At 43.5% G+C, this 14,759-nt stretch overlaps 1 protein-coding gene across 7 annotated transcripts in view; it reads right to left on the bottom strand.

Moving 5' to 3' along the window:
- Acaca (acetyl-CoA carboxylase alpha) overlaps positions 1 to 14,759 on the bottom strand; it is a 262,262-nt gene that overhangs the window by 203,824 nt on the left and 43,679 nt on the right. For 2 of the 7 annotated variants that reach the window (XM_039086754.2, XM_039086757.2), the window contains exon 1: positions 5,684 to 5,927. The exons of 3 other annotated variants lie outside the window; for them this stretch is intronic. The gene's annotated coding sequence lies outside the window, so the exon portion shown is untranslated. Of the gene's footprint in view, positions 1 to 5,017; positions 5,079 to 5,683; positions 5,929 to 14,759 lie in introns of those variants that run through there. 2 more of the 7 variants (XM_039086755.2, XM_063269785.1) reach the window with 2 other exon arrangements.

Raw genomic sequence — 14,759 nt, 5'->3', positions numbered from 1 at the left:
ATTTCAGTTTTAAATGAAAAAAAAACAATGAAAACACATCCCTGCCAAGCAGTGGTGGTGCTCACTGAACTGAGAAGACAGAGGCAGGAGGAGTTTGAGACCAGGCTGATCTACAGAGTTCCAAGACAGCCAGGGCCACACAGGAAACCCTGAATGGAGAAAAAAAAATCATATTAAGTGGAAAACTAGACCAGAAACTTCCTTAGATACTTTTGGCGGAGAGGTTAAGAGAAGGGTTTCTTTGTGTACCCTTGGCTGCCCTGGAACTCAAGTCAAACTCAAGAGATCCACCAGCCTCTGCCTCCTGGCTGGGGGGATTAAAGATGTGCACCATAAACGATTAACTTATGTGAAATGGAATAAAGAAATTAAACAACTTGTCTGCCAAACCCAGGAATACCAATAAATACTAAAGAAAAAATACAAACAATCCAGGTATCCATCATCATAAACTAACCTGATATTACCTCTAATAAGATTAAAAACTAATTAATCAAGCTTCTATCAGCCTTACTATCCCCAGATATGTGTATATGCATGCACACATACATGTAAGCAATGACTACATTTGAATGACTAAAGACAGATTGAAAAGCTTCACTTTTGAGTTTCTGTCATAGGGATTGGCCACAATTCATAAATGAGATCTTAAGGAAAAACTTCCTCAAATCTAAGTCTATTTTTCTTTTTCTTTTTTTCTTTTTTTTTTTTTTTTTTTTTGGTTCTTTTTTTCAGAGCTGGGGACTGAACCCAGGGCCTTGCGCTTCCTAGGCAAGCGCTCTACCACTGAGCTAAATCCCCAGCCCCTAGGTCTATTTTTCAAACTTAACAAGTTCATTCAAAAATTTCAAACGTGGGGCTGGAGAGATGGCTCAGCGGTTAAGAGCACCCGACTGCTCTTCCAGAGGTCCTGAGTTCAATTCCCAGCAACCACATGGTGGCTCACAACCATCTGTAAGGAGACCCGATGCCCTCTTCTGGTGTGTCTGAAGACAGCTACAGTGTACTTATATATAATAAATGAATAAATAAATCTTTTTAAAAAAAATTTCAAACGTTATCATGTTAAAGAAAATTATTTATACAGGCTGATTTAAGATGACTTCTTCATAAGTCATATGTAAGCTCATGTGACTTCAACCCCCAGTGTTATAAAATAGTAACTACTTTTGCAGTTCCTCAGGTAAGGAAGGATTGCTGAAGGGATGGAATGAACCTAAGTCTCAATTAACAACACTGGAAAATAGGAATGTAAAATGGCATCAGTTGAGGACATCGACCTTTGGGTAGCGTGAGTAACATCCCTTTTTGGTTTCGTTCTCTACCTTTTTTTAAAGATAGGATTCTTCGAATGCAGCCCTTGGCTCACGGAAGCCCTCCTGTTTCTGCCTCCTGAGTTTTGAGATTACAGGCAAGGGCTACCGCACCCAACAAAAATCCCTTGTTGTGAAACTTTTTACCTGTCTCCTTTTTTTTTCCTTTCTTTTTTTTCAGAGCTGGGGACTGAACCCAGGGCCTTGCGCTTGCTAGGCAAGCGCTCTACCACTGAGCTAAATCCCCAACCCCTTTACCTGTCTCCTTAACCATCCTAAAACCAGACAGGGTAATGGCAAGAGAATTCAATCGTTAGAATACACTTGGCAGAGATTAAACAGCTAAACCTGTAAGAGCTTATGCCAGATCAGATGCACTCTTCCAAGGAAATGCAGCACCCTTGTAACACTACTGTCAAGGGTTCTGTCTATATAATGTCAGATAAACCACTGCACTCAAGTAAAGCTGAGAATTACCACAAAGACAGATACAAACTACTTAACTAGGAACCTGTTTAAAAAGTGGATGGATTAATGAGGACTACTTTCAAATGGTAGCCCCCTCAACACTGATTACGATTTACTTTTCAGCCAATAAGGCTTCAGTGTTTATTCATAAGCCTATTGATTTAAATGTATTTCCATTTAAATGTATTTAAATGTATGGAAATATGCTTGATGCTGGCTTCTACCGTTATTAACCTTTAAGAACATGCGGTGATGAGATGGCTCAACTAGTAAAGAGACTTCAAGTTCAAGCATGGAAACTCGAGTCCAATGAGAGAACTGACTCCCTAGAATTATCTTCCAACCTCGCTCTACTTCCTCCTACACCCACACATATAAATGTTTTTAAAAAGTTAGAGATGGGCTAGAGATGGCTCAGTGGTTAAGAGCACTGACTGCTCTTCCAAAGGTCCTGAGTTCAAGTCCCAGCAACCACATGGTGGCTCACAACCATCTGTAATGCGATCTGATGGCCTCTTCTGGTGTGTCTGAAGACAGCTACGGTGTACTTATATATAACAAATAAATAAATCTTAAAAAAGAAAAAGTTAGAGAATGCCAGGTGATGGTAGCACACACCTTTAGTCCCAGCACTCAGGAGACAGAGGCAGGCAGACCTCTGAATTTGGGGCCAGCTTGGTCTACAGAGAGAGAGTTCTAGGACAGCTACATGGAGAACCCTGTCACACAACAAAACAAACAAAACATAAAAGTTAAGAGAACAGGGGCTGGAGAGATGGCTCAGTGGTTAAGAGCTCTGACTGCTCTTCCAGAGGTCCTGAGTTCAAATCCCAGCAACCACATGGTGGCTCACAACCATCTGTAATGGGATCTGATGCCCTCCTCTGGTGTGTCTGAAGACAGCTACAGCATACTTATATATAATAAATAAAATAAATCTTTAAAAAAAAAAAAGTTAAGAGAACAATGAAATAACTTTTTTTCTGAATTGTTTCAAAGAGTAGCCTAGCCTTTCCCAAGTAAAACCATTAAATTTAAGTGTATTATTGCACAATTTTAATTGTTGGTTCCTCATTCAATAATTAAGGTATTAGCTATCTTAAAACTGAAAACAAAACAAAACAAAAACAAAAAACGGAGCTACTTAACTTTTTCTGACATTCGAAAATGACATCATCTACAAATATCTTGGGTCCTACTCACAGAAACCCTGGGAATCAAGTGGCCTGGGGGCTGTATGAGGATATGCCTATTTTAAAGAAAGGTACGGGGAGCATGCTAAATTGGTGATATGCCTGCTTAGCATCCGCAAAGCCCTGGGTTCAATCCCTCACACTGCATAAAAAAGATTTGAAGGCCAAGAAGACAGCTCAGCAGATAAAGGCACTTGCCAGGAACCCATATGGTAGGAGAGAACCAATTCTCATAAATTGTCTTCTGACCTCATGTAAGCTTGCACAAGAGTGCGCGCGCACACACACACACACACACACACACACACACACACACAACGTGAAAAACAAAACAAGTATGGTGGCGCACAACTGTAATCCCAGAAGGTAGCTCAGCTGGTAAAGGGGACTGTTGTTGAGCTGATGATTGGTGTTCAATCCCCAAGGCTCATACGACATAAGAGAAAACAGATTTCAGACTGTCTTCTGACCTCACATGGCAGGCATACTTACATTCCCCACAAAAAATAAATAGATAAAAGTTTTTTGGTTACTTTTTTTAAAAGGGGTAAGAAAGATAGCTCTGTGGGTAAAAGCGCTTATGGAACCTGACAACCTGAGTTCAAACCTGAAGACCCACTCCAAAAGGTTGTCCTCAGACCGCCACACATGCAACTGAGCACCTGCATGACCACACACACACACACACACACACACACACACACACACACACACACACACCAAATAAATGTAAAACAAAAAAGGAAAAGAGTAATGGAAAAGCTGGGTGCAGTAGACCAGCACCCTCAATCATAACACTTAGAAGGCAGAGGCAGGCAGATCTGAGTTCAAGGCCAGTCTGATCTACAAAGAAAGTTCCAAGACAGCTATATACTACCCGGAGCAACCATATCTCAGGAGGAAAGGGGAGCCGGGAGAAAACACAGAGCAGAGTATGTCAACACAAGCCTACAATCCTTGAGACAGTGAGACAGGAGAATTCCAAGTCCAAGGCTAAGCATATGAAGACCCTCCAAATAAAAATAAAACACTAGCTTCAGACCAGTTAAACCAGTCTGTGTGACAGGTAAAATTTTCCTACTTACTAGCTGAGAAGTGCTCTACACCTGAACTTGGTCACAGCACTTTAGAGTTCTCCAAGGCTAGCTTTCACAATGGCAGTTCTTTGATATTACCTAGTCATGGTCTGATGTATAAATTTATTATTTCCCAACTTCCCCTTCCACTTTGAAAACGACTTAGTCTTTCCTTTGATATGTTTCTATTCTCTGGCAAATCACAAGCAAAACCTCTACAACACTAATAAGCAAGCGAAGGCAGTTTCAGAAATTAGAATTTTACTGTTGACATCTTTCAAACCCACAGGTTTTGCTAATTATCACTGGAATCACATCAATACTCCTGTTAAGTATTTAGAAATAAACTGAAGCCAAACAAGTGGAAAGAAACGTGCTACTTTGCAGCAAGTAAGCACCTACTACCTACACTGCTTAAAACAAACAAACAAAAAAACCATCCTACTCTGTTAGACATCAAAGCTTTCCCAACAAGTGTTTTTCCAGTGAACACAAAAAATTCCCAAGACAGATGTCAAGGGCATCCCCATTCACGAAGCAATAGACAAATTTGGGTTTTCCTATCGCTAAAAGAGAGGAAACTATGTAACCAAGGAAAGCATACTTCCCAGCCTGAACTGTAGAATTAGAGGGAAAAATGAAACAGAAAAGTCAAGAGAGAACAACTTCTGAGAGTGAAGGTCAGGTTATTAGATTTACTCTGCACATTGGGAAGTTATTGAAACACTGTTTATGTAGACACGGAATCAGGAAATCCTAGAGCCTTTTGATTTGTCTTAAATCTCCTAACAAAGCCATCTAAAATTATTTCCTCTGATCAGTTATACTCTTGAGTACTTCTATAAAAACCCACAAGGCCTACATGAAGCCCCTAATTTTTAAAGCTTATTGGAAAGGTTCACTTGCGGGATACCCAAATCCAAGCTATATATATATCGGCCCAGATGTTGACAGAATCTCCACTCACATTTTCCTCTGAAATCTTTAGCTTCCTCTCACCTTCTTACTTCTTACTTCCAATAGTTGCCCTAAATTAGCAAGGTGAACGCCAAACGGAGAGTTAAGAACTGGTGGTGAGCATGCTTTTACTACTTACGTCCCTCATAGAAACCCTCAAATCCTGCTAGCAGGAACTGGCAAAGGGACAGCCCGCCTGGCCCAGGCTCTCCCCGCGATACAAAGGCACAGTGAGTGCCACAGCAGCCCGCGCCTCTGTGCCCTACACCTCTCTCCGCAAGAGAGGAACAAGACTTTCCGTGCAACCAGACCCAACCCTCAACACCCGCCTCCCACGTGGTCTTCTCCCTCTCGGAGCCCAGGATCCGACGCAAAGAATCAGACCCGCAAGTAAGCAGCAAGCACCGGGCAGACACACTGGTTCCTCCCTAAGGGCCCTGGGCGGTACTCATCCCAGGTTCCGGGGTCTCGGCCCGCGAGCCGACAGAACCCGAGCCCTCCACGCGAAGCTCGGGCGAGGGGACTTAGAGGCCGCGGAGAGGACTCGGCTGCCCGGCCCGGGGTCTGCATAGGATGGAGCCCCACCGCGTGCCGGCGGAGGCTGGGAGGCCGCCCCCTGCCGGCTGCCGCTCCGCGGCCCGGGCCGGTCCGGATTGCGCTACGGCCCTCGCCTCACCTCAGGCTGGCGGCACGCAGGGACCGACGGTCGCTGAGCCCCTGCGCCGAGGTGTGCTGGGCGGGAGGCGACGCCGGCGGCTCGGCGATGGCTGACAGGCGCTCGGCAGGCCGGCCCGGCACCGGGGCCGAGGAGGGCGGGGCTTAGGCGGAGTGCCCCGCCCACGTCCCGCCCCCGCCCGGCCGCCCACCTCAGCCGCCCAGCCCCATTAGGTCCGCGCGCGTCCGGGGTTACTCCAGGCCGTTCACCTCCGACCCCACTCCGGGCAGCCGCGCGGTCTGAGCGCCAGGGGGTGGGGGCGAGGCGCGGGCTCGGGCGGGCGTCAGCCAATGGGCGCGCGGCGCGGGGCGGGGCGACGTGAGGCGATGCCGATGGTCCGAGCTCTGTTCTGCCATTCGGGGCCGAGCGGTGCGAGGGCGGGCGGGTCTGGGACGTGGTGGGTGCCCCTTCTGCCTGGGCGGGTTTGGGGCCAGCCCAACGGCTCCACCTCCCGGCGGAGAGCGGAGTGGAAGCCATGGTTCCGCTCGAAACTCCCGGCAAGGACCTGCTGGCGAGTAGCGCGGGAAGGGAACCCAGGGGAGCCAAGAGGTGCAGTCAGTGATGTGCTGGCCCTGGATGAACCGTAGCATTGCTAATCCTTATAAGGTCTAATAAGGTCCATGCCATGCCTGTCCACTGCCTTCAGATCAGTGCAGGCTAGTCAATGCAACTAAATCCATCACCAACCCCTTTGCTTAGCTCAAAACGAGCTGATGGAGTATTTCTGAAGAGAAGTGTTAGTAAAGAAAGTTTAGTGGGTAAGACGGTAGAAAAGCAGCAGCAGTCTCATGCCTGCCCTCAACAGTAAGTGCCAGGAATCCTGACTTCTTAGATTGCTTTACATCCTTTGCTGGGGTTGCTCCAAACCTTTGGAGGTGAAGCCAACATATTTCTCTAGTATCACTTCACAGCAAGACTTTCATGGCAGTGTGTATTGAAGATTAGTGGTGATTGGAAGATTTTGAAAAACAACACAACCGGTGGGCATATGATGCTGTGACACTGAGAGGAAATCCTTTAGACAAGAATGGGGTGAGTTCTAACCTATTGCAAGAATTCCAAAGATCACCCAGAGTTCTTTTCCCAATCCTACACAAACCTGTGATGAAGACCAGGAAAGGTACAGAAGAGAACACTGTGGCCAGAGATTAGTTCAGTGCCAGAGGGCAAAAAGTGAAAAGGGTGGAAAACCACACCCCAGGAAACAAATTCTTAGATGGAAGCTACAACAGGAAGATATTAAGATTGGTCAACAGGAGCAGTGGTGTCCCTTATTGCCATTAGGTGGCAGCTTCTCCAAGAATTTACCCACTCACTTTTGAAGTAATAAGGATTAGAAACAAATTGGAGAATTCACAGATTTGTACAAAACAGTGACCTATATTTTAACAGTAACTGTGTCATTGGGATAAATGTCAGCTGAACAAAGGAAATTCAAAGCTTTTGAAAAAAAGATAATTGAGCAAGACTTTCTGGTTTAACAAGACGTTCGACTTACTGACTAAGAATAATCTGGGAAGCTTTGCCTCTCCACAGTAGTGATCTCTGAAGCTGGCATGAAGAAGTGACCAAGTAAAGAGAATTAAAGATCTTGAAGTTGCCTCTTTTAACTTTTTTTTTTCTTTTTTCTATTTTTCGGAGCTGGGGACCGAACCCAGGGCCTTGCGTTTGCTAGGCAAGCGCTCTACCACTGAGCTAAATCCCCAACCCACCTCTTTTAACTTTTAAATGGTAATCTCTCTCCCTAGGATTCTTCTTTTTTTTTTTTTTTTTTTTTTTGGTTCTTTTTTCGGAGCTGGGGACCGAACCCAGGGCCTTGCGCTTCCTAGGTAAGCGCTCTACCACTGAGCTAAATCCCCAGCCCCTCTCCCTAGGATTCTTAATGGTGTTGCTGTTTGTCAACTTTAGGAATACCACAGTAATGGGCTTACCCTCAAAAACTTAAGGACTGTGGGGTATAACCATTTGCCTAACATGTACAAATCCCTGGGATCCACCCTCAAGTGAGGTATTCAAATAGTCCTGCTCTCAAGAGAGCCAGTGAGTTGGCTCAGCAGGTAAAGGAGTTTGCCACCAAGCCTGAGGACCTATCCCAGCCCACACAGTAGAAGGAGAAAACTGAGCAAAGTTCACATGTACACTGGGGTATGAAAATGAGCCTCTGGAGAGATGGCTCAGTGGTTAAGAGCACTGACTGCTCTTCCAGAGGTACTGAGTTCAAATCCCAGCAAACACATAGTGGCTCACAACCGTGTGTAATGGAATCTGATGCCCTCTTCTGGTATGTCTTAAGATGATGACAGTGTACTTACATAAAAACAAATAAATAAAACAAATAAATAAATCTTTAAGAAAAGAAAGAAAGAAAATGTTTACCTACATACACATGCACAAAAACTTGTCAAAATAAAAACAAACTATAAGCTATAAGAGAACACTTACATGGCAGAGGCAGGAGAATCAGGTCTTCAAGTTTGTACCTAGCCTGGCCTAGAAGATTGAAGAAAGACACAAAACAACAAAAAGCTACAGAAAGGAACACTAAGAAGGAGTTAGGATAGCCCAAGACCACTTGCAAAGAATCTGCTATCGAATGCTAAGATACCTGAGTGGAGAACCAGTAAAGGGCTGTGTCTGTAACACAGTAACTCCTAGAACTGGAACCATTTCTGAGTGTTGTGCTGTTTGGGACAGGCCAAGACCTGCCCATCCTCCTGTAGGCTTTGTAGAGCTGGTCTCCATGAGTCCTTGCCACACAAGCTGTATGTCTGTAAGAGGTGGAGGAAGAAAGCCAAAGGGTGGAGAAAACATACTATACAAGACTAACAGGTGGAAGAGAAGAGGGGTGAGTACGCATTCTAGATGCTGCAACTAGAGGTCCTTTCTGGACTGAATTATATCCCCAAAATCCAATGCTGAAGTCCTACTCTACAGTACCTTAAGATATGTGGTGGGTAGAGATAGAGTCTTTAAAGATCTTATTAAATTAAAACATGATCATTTAGGGTAGACTGGAGTAAAATGTGACTGTTGCGATTAAACAGATGGTTGTTATGATACAGATGGACAGACAATTCTTTGAAGACAGAGAAGACAGTGATTGATGAACCTAGAAGAAATTTTTCAGAAGGAAATTAACAGTTGACATTTTGATTATGGACTCCTAGTCTCCAAAAAATGTGAAGAATTTTATATTGTTTCTGTAATGTGGTATTTGGTTTTAACAGCCCTAAAAGAATACAAGGCCTCCAGGTTTTTGGGTTGTTTAAAAAAAAAAAAAAAGTCATGTCCCTACCCAAGAGACATGGAGATGACTCAGCAGCACTGACCACTCTTCCAAAAGACCCGGTTCAAGTCCCAGTACACACGTGGGTGGAGGCTCACACAGTCTAATTCCACACTAGGTCCTCTAGACACTGAACATATCCAGTTCTGACACCCTCATCTGGCCTCTTCAGGTACCAGGCATATATGCGGTGCATAACAACATGCAAGGAAAATACTCACACACATAAAAATTATTTTTAAAAGGAGATTGTGTAAAGAAAATGCCAGCTCTTTCTGTAAATGGCCTCAAGTGACCTGTGAAAATGGTTCACTACTCTCTTGACCCAGAAAAACCCTACAAAAACATGCAAATCAAGAGTTTCAAATCACTGTGTTCACTTTAAGAAGGTGAAAGTGTCCAGGCCATCAAGGATATACATATTCCAAAAGCCACCAAATACCTGAAACATGTCACTTTAAAGAAACAATATGTGGGGTTGGGGGACTTAGCTCAGTGGTAGAGCGCTTGCCTAGTAAGCGAAAGGCCCTGGGTTCGGTCCCCAGCTCCGGAAAAAAAAGAAAAAGAAAAAAAAAAAAAGAAACAATATGTGCCCTTCTAGCTGAATAATGGTAGAGTCTGTAGGTCATCCAGACTGAACAGCGGGACAGGACAAAGAGTGTAGCTCAAAAAAAAAATGTTGACTTTTTGCTGCACATGCTTTAAAATGCAGAGATGTATGAACATAAGGGTTTAGATGTAGGGACTCTAGACTCTGAACATACCCAGCTGAACCAAGAGTCTACAATGAAGCAACAACTTTACACAGCCACCCCACACGTGACTCCCCTGCCACACAGCAATGAGCCTCACTGAGAAGGAACAAATTATTCCCCAGAAGAAACTGAAGAGACAAAAACTTATGACATGGGAATAAATTCAGCATGAATAAATGAAAGTTTATTTTAAGAAAAGGAAACAGCACAGTGCATGCCTGTAATCTAAGCACACCGGAAACTGAAGCAGGAGGACTCCAGACAATCCTTGGCTATACAGCAACTTTGAGGCTAGCTAGACTCCAAAACAAAACCATTAAGAATGAAGCTGTATTGAGAGAGGTACAGAGTGATCCTAAGCATCCCAGCTGCCTTTGTTGATCTCTTTCCCTATGTTGAACAAGTCTGAGAGATCCTTGTTTCTACAATGATAACAATCTATGTGGGAAGACAAAAATAGCACTCTTTTTTATGCTTTGTGTTTTTGTTTTTGTTTTGTTTTTGATACAGGGTCTCTCTGTGTAGAGCTGGCTGTCCTGAAACTCGCTCTGTAGACCAGGATGACCTCAAACTCACAGAGATCCTCCTGCCTCTGCCTCCTGAGTGCTGGGATTAAAGGCATGTGTCATCATTGCCCAGTTAAAACTAGCACTCTTAGACAGCACCTGTATCTCACTCCTTAGATGATCGCCATGTAAATTTGTAAAGGGCATAGATGAGAGAATAAATTCTCAAAAATAGATAAACCCATATATATCTAAATAGTATATTAGTATTTTCCATATAGTTCCATTTGGCAGTCATTTCTGCTTGCGATTAGAGCAGTATTTTTCAAGGTATGTTCCACTGACTGCCTGTACTAGGAACACTGAGTGCTTGTTTAAAGTGTAGATTCCTGATGCAGCAAGATGGCTCAACCTGTGAAAGTACTTGGCACTAATCATGATGACCTGACTTTGATCCCCAGGTCCTACATGTTGGAAAATAGAATTAGAACAACCTCCCACAAGTTATGTGACTTCTGCATCAGCGCCATTTCATGTTCATACCCATGTGCGCACACACACACACACACACACACACACACATGTACACACACACATGTATGTATGTATGTGTGTATGTATGTATGTATGTATGTATGATTTTTAAAAAGAAAAATATAGACTCATTAAAAAGGAAACCTTGGGCTGGAGAGATGGCTCAGTGGTTAAGAGCAGTGACTACTCTTCCAGAGGTCCTGAGTTCAAATCCCAGAAACCACATGGTGGCTCACAACCATCTGTAATGGGATCCAATGCCCTCTTCTGGTGTGTCTGAAGACAGCTACAGTGAACTTATATATAATAAATAAATAAATCTTAAAATGAAAAAAATGAAACCTGGTAGTTGTTCCCACTTAAGTTTGATAACACAAGTTTAGTATTTGGCATTATGGTTCCCCTGTCTGTTGCTAGAGTGTCTTGTTGAACAACAATGCCTCCAATTAAGACAACAATCTTATGTCAGGCTTGGGTTGAATTAAAGAAGGAAAGAGCTAGTACCATGTAGTCCTGGAGCTGGTAGAGCTCAGCAGTAAAGCATCTGCCTAGCATGCAGGAGGCCCTGGGTTTAATCCCAGTTCCACAAAAGGGAGGGAAAGGAAAGAAAGTGCCTTAATGGAAATGCAGCCTCATAGGTAAAATTCCCAGATATTAGCTGAGTATGGTTGCAAAAACTGGTAATCCCAGCACTCCGGAGGCAGTAGCTGGGTCACAAATTTGAAGGCAAGCTAATCTGCAGAAAGGGTTTGAGGTAAGCCAGAGCTACATAGTGAGACCTTGAGTAAAATAAAATAAAAGTACCATTTTTGAGTGACCCCTAATATTCACAGTCTGACATGGCTTCTAGCATTTGCCACAATTGTTCTTATACCTTTCCTCTGCTGTCAGATTTATTTTCTTTTAAGATTTATTTATTTATTATATGTAGGTACCCTGTACCTGTCTTCAGGCACACCTGAAGAGGCCATCAGATCCTATTACAGATGGTTGTGAGCCACCATGTAGTTACTGGAATTTGAACTCAGGACCTCTGGAAGAGCACTCAATGCTCTTAACCACTGAGCCATCTCCCCAGTCCTGGTGTCAGATTTATTTATTTTTTTTTTTTTTTGGTTCTTTTTTTCAGAGCTGGGGACCGAACCCAGGGCCTTGCGCTTCCTAGGTAAGCACTCTACCACTGAGCTACATCCCTAGCCCCCCTGGTGTCAGATTTATAATTCCTCTTTTTTTTTTTTTTAATCTTTTAGTCCTTGGAAGTCTTGGGGCTAGAGTGATGGCTCGATGGTTAAAAGCACTGACTGCTCTTCCTGAGGATCATGGTTCAATTCCCAGCACCTACATAGCAGTTCACAACTGTCTGTAACTCTCAGTTCAAAGGCTTCTGAGAACACACACACACACACACACACACACACACATATTCAGGCAAAACACAGATGAATATAAAATAAAAATGAATTTAAAAAAAGAAAGTCTCATTTTCTTCCATTTATCTCTTTCCTATGCATCCTAGCAGCAGCATTCTACCAGCACAAAGTACTATTTTAATTCTGCTTTATTGTGTATGCATACCGAAGGCAGTATCCTACAGTTTACTATAGGCCAGGCATAGATACTAGCTACTGCTTCATTGATTGAAATAAAGATTAGCACTAAGCAGAAATGACACAGGCCTTTAATGCCAGCACTTGGGAGGCAGAAGCAGGCAGATATCGGAGTTTGAGGCCAGCCTGCTCTACAGAGTAAGTTCCAGGACAGCAGGGCTACACAGAGAGACCCTGTCTCAAAACAAAACAAAACAACAACAACAACAAATAAACCAAAAAAGAAAAAAAAGACAGAAAGGAAGGAAAGAAAGAAGGAAGGAAGGAAGGAAGGAAGGAAGGAAGGAAGGAAGGAAGGACGGAAGACAGATAGATTAGCACCGTACCTGGGAGGCCACTGTGCTCTTGATCTCTGCCTATCAGTCTTCACTTTGCCTTTGGGAGGCAAAGCCTCCAGTAAGTTACTTAGCAGCTCTATTGATAATCAGAATTCAAGAAAGTCAGCCCCTTGCCAAAAACTGTGGCTCGAGATAAAAGGCACAAAGGCCTAATCTGAACACCAGTCCCTTTGCCCTGGTCAAGCATTCAGGTTTATCCAGAGTCTTTTGGAACCTCACACCATAAGGTCAGAAAATCTCCTCAGGGAGGCCTCTTTATAAGACTGGTCCTGGTGTCGAAAGGCAAGATTCCATTGCATAATGAAGGTCAGTGTTTTTACTGAGACTGCCCACGACGTTTTCACATGGACACCAGGGCTTCCACAGTCCCAAACACTTCCAGGCCCTAGTTGTATTTTAGGCAGTCCCACATTAGTTGTTCCCTGCATGAGACCTGTACCCAGGGTATGGTGTGTGTGTGTGTGTGTGTGTGTGTGTGTGTGTGTGTGTGTGTGTGTGTGTGTGTTATAAAGTACATATATATATATATACATGCATGTACACCCATACTTCAAAACACCTGGAGAAATGTTAAAGACTTTTTTCTTAAAGGCAGGAAAATAGGTTGATTTATTTAATTGTTGCTTAGTTCTGGGATTCTGACCTTGTGTTACGCTACTTTACAACCTACACTCCTCATTCTCCTACACCCATGAAAGGTTTCCTGGCTAACTATTTCCCTCCCCTGTCATTACCTCCTGCTTAGATTTTTCAAGTATCTCTATTACATCTATATCAGACTTGAGATTTTCCTGCTCGCAGGTTTAGGCATTTGTCTTGCTTAAATACCCTCAACACTGCATTGCTGCTGTTGCACACGATGCACAGTAAATCATAAAAGTGCAGTCCTTACCATCAAGAAACACTGATTCATCACTCAACTTCTTTGTATCCTTTTCATTCCTTCAGCCTTTACTTTTTGTTTTATTTTGTTTTGTTTTAGTGCCCCTGTCTTTAAAGAGAAAACTATTGATAAGTAGCCTAGACATACAGTAGAAAGCTAGCGTCCTTGGCATCTGTGGACCCTCTGAGCCAACTCGACTGATTAGCTTAATGAAAACAAAGGACGATGACAATCAAAAGTAAATACAAGGGAATGTCGCTTAAATCAATGAGTGAGGTGCCCGTAATCTCTTAAATAGTCGGTACAAACTGAGAATTGATTCTTAGGAATCTAAGCCAAGGACAGGGGAAGCTTCTGTTGTGCTACAGATTATTTAAAACAAGACACAAAAAAGACCCTGAGCTCTTTAATCAGAGACACCAAGCCTAAAATCCTGAGCCAGTCACTAATTAGTTTTGTTGTTAATTAGTGAGGAAGTGACTCCTTTCTGTGTCTGTTTTCTCAACTACACGATCGACTCTAGGATGATATTTGGATGAAACAGAGACAAAATGGAAAGCTCCTAGTACAGAACTTGGAACATGGGAGGCAGACAGACAAGAGCACTTGCTCTTCTTTCCCCAAGCCCCCTTCACCCATTTTCTATGAGCACTTAGGACAACTTGCCCTATGGATGCCCTATTGATTCAGAAGTTCCATGCCATTAAGGTCTATAGTATTAATTCAGAATGGCAGAGCATGTGTGAAAACCAAGCAGCATGATGACTCCCTTACCCCTGCTGGGAGAGAAGGAGGAAATGTCCATGATCTAAGGTTTTGGGATCAACCAAAGGCATCCTCAGGCTCGCCTCATATCCTACTGAGACAGTTCTTTGACCCTTTGTCAAGGTTATGAGATCGGGAGCTGAGGAGATGGATCAGTAGTTTAGACCACCTGTTGCTCTTGCAGAGGACACAGTTTGACTCCTAACACCCAATGGTAGTTCACCACGACCCATGACTCCAGTCCCAGGGCCTCGGATGCTCCCTTTTGACCTTCGAGGGCACCAAGGATGCACGTATATCTATGCATGCAGGCAAAACACTTGTACATAAAATGAATAAATCTAATAAAAAATTAAAAAGAAT

The sequence above is a fragment of the Rattus norvegicus genome, chromosome 10, assembly GCF_036323735.1.
Source record: "Rattus norvegicus strain BN/NHsdMcwi chromosome 10, GRCr8, whole genome shotgun sequence".
Lineage (NCBI taxonomy): Eukaryota > Metazoa > Chordata > Mammalia > Rodentia > Muridae > Rattus > Rattus norvegicus.
Note: the sequence above shows the minus strand (reverse complement) of the source record. Positions and strands in the feature narration are given on the sequence as shown.